We start from the raw sequence: 2,704 nt of genomic DNA on the forward strand, positions 1-2,704 counted from the left end.
CCCCCCCGCCCCCCCTCTCAAGTCCAGTCTGACGGTACTCATCAGACAGACCGCAGTAACACCCAGACCCAGTAGAGACCCCTACTCTCAACTTCACATACAGTAACATGCTGAATTTGTCCTTTGTGTTATCACTTTGTAGTTATTTATATGGATTTTTTTCCTGGATTAAATATGAATAACAATCAAAGATATTTAATTTTTTTTAAAGATTTTGTAAGTATTTGATTATATTTGGTTTATTTATTCCTGGAGTTTTCTTATTGGCTTCTTCAGCAGTTGTCAAAGAGGTTTGTGATTGTGTGTTTTTAAGTTATTGCTTAAAGGAGTTCAATGTTTAATTATCACGCCAGTCAGAGAGATGCTGGTTTTATTAAAAAGTGGGACAGAGAAAGGGCTGGACGGTCGCAGAACACAGTACCTGATGGGGCGCTGCCAACACAACAGGGTTTAAACCAACACCTCTTTGGGATCAGAACACATGGCATTAGGTTTTTGTTTTTACAAAGAGCGGTGCCCACTGGTGCTGAATGTGGGGCCCAGTTTATGTTACTGAGGGGACTGAAGAGTGTGTGTTTTGAATGTATTCCCCCCATGCAAGGGGTTTTTGCAGGAAGCACATGGGAGGGACACTGAACACGTCCGGTCCTCTGTTAACACCTGCAGCATCACCTTCTTCAGCCCACTGCCTCCTCGTCGTATTGATTGCTTCGGGCTCCCTCATGAGGCTCTTTGAGGTCCACAGGTCAGCCTGTGAATCTAACCACCAGGAGGAGACCATGTGATTTTATTTGGCTTCGAGCACTTTGGCCTCCCACTTCAGGCTGGGAGAATTGAAATGTGCCCATGTTGTGTTCGTCTGCACGGCCCTTAAATCAGTCGGTATCTTAATGGAACTTCAGTAGGATTTGTTGAGACCCGTTCCTTTCAGAGCAAGTCATCTGCTGTTTACTTGGATTTCTTCTGTCGGAGCTGCAATATTTTCTTTCTGTTCTGTTTTTGCAGCACAGTATTCTCATTGCTTCGAGCGAACCTCAACAAACTTTAGGAATTAAAGGACCACTCCGCTTTACCAGTGGCACTTGAGTTTAAAGGTCTAGTGTGACATTGAGAAGGATCAATTGGCAGAAATCTAATATTTATAGGTAAAATTCTCATTACTGTATAAACACCTGAAAATAAGAATCATTGTGTTTTTGTTACCTTACAATGAGCCGGTTTTATTCTACAGAGTCCGCCATGTTGCCACCCTAGTTTCTCTTATGTGGTTGTACGGCTGAGCTGTATTGGAATTGTTTATTTTCACTGCCACTAAATCCTCCACACTGGTCCTTTAACGCGGATGTACGTTTGCAGATCTCTGTGCTGACATTGACAATCTTTGGTTTACATCAGTCCTCATTTCGACAGGCCACGCTAGTATTAGGATTCCTGATAAGTCCGCTGCGATTTTTATTTCTTGACTTGGGCCTAAATGGTGAGTTTCCACCAGAACCTTTCTGAAAAAGCCTTATCTGACACACAAGAGGTATATACAGTTTTTTTCCTCTTCTCACTAACTTGCGGTGCAACGACAAATCAGTGGATGTACATCACCTTCCTTTGGACATCCTGATGACTGAAGGTAGCTTGCATGCACTTTTCTGCTGCAGACTTTGTTGTTACTAATAGCAGGGGCACGGTAGGCCAATTCTTAATGAACCCTTCGACCACGCAGGTACACACTGACTCTCTGGGACATGTGTACACCATGTACTGAGATTAGTTCCCAGTGTTTTTAGTAGTATCTGTTGAATCAGGTGATGAGGTCAGGGCATTGGCCGGTCAGCCTGCCTGTTTTGTTTTAGAGAAAAGTCTTTATGTGATCAGTGTTGGTGTAACGTCTCTATGTACTTTCACATAGCGCCATTAGGGGCAGCGTCGTGCCGTCTGAGACCCAGTGTGTGAGGTCCGTTGGCTCGATGTTGGCGGACCTCCACACAGAGGCAGCAGCAGGACGCTCACTCACACAAATCTTCTTATCCTGGAACACCACAGCTGTTTGATTTGTGCCATCCTTGTGTTTTTTGTGTGTTTTTATATTTTGTTGCGGTGCATTTTCACTGCAGTTTTTTTTTTTCAGTTGTTTGTACCAAATACAGCTTTTGGAATATGTTTTATTCTTCCAAAATGTTTTGGATTTTTAAAAACTATTTTGTCCGTGTGTTAATCTCAGGGCTGAATCTCAGATATTCTAATGATTTAAATTTTATTTTGTGCTTTTTTTTTTTTCCCTCTCTCCTGTGTGTTTAACCCCACATTGACTGGAGCAATGGTACATGTAGCAGGATGTGGTTATCTCTCAGATGCAAACGCCTTCTGTCCTGGTACACACGACTCATCACATTCCAACGCCTCCTCCATGTGTCCGTCTGTCTGTCTGTCTGTCAGTGCTGCGGTGTTTTTAGGTTGATCTAGGACTGCCAACTCCTGTCACTTTTTTCATGGTCTTTGTTTTACGGCAACTTTTTGTACCGTCTCGGTCACCTCTCGGAGCATCAGAGGTCATGTACTTGTCAAAAATAAATATTTTGTTCAACGTTGTGGTTTTCTGTAAGAGATTTGTGTTTTTGGGTGACTGGGGGCCAGAGTTATTATTATAGCATGGTGTTTTTTATTCGTTTTTATTTTTGCTCATTACAGTTTAGGTTTTATTGTTTTTTTT

This window comes from Morone saxatilis, unplaced genomic scaffold, assembly GCF_004916995.1.
Source record: "Morone saxatilis isolate NCDOM2014 unplaced genomic scaffold, NCSU_SB_2.0 Contig1, whole genome shotgun sequence".
NCBI classification, from domain to species: Eukaryota; Metazoa; Chordata; class Actinopteri; family Moronidae; genus Morone; species Morone saxatilis.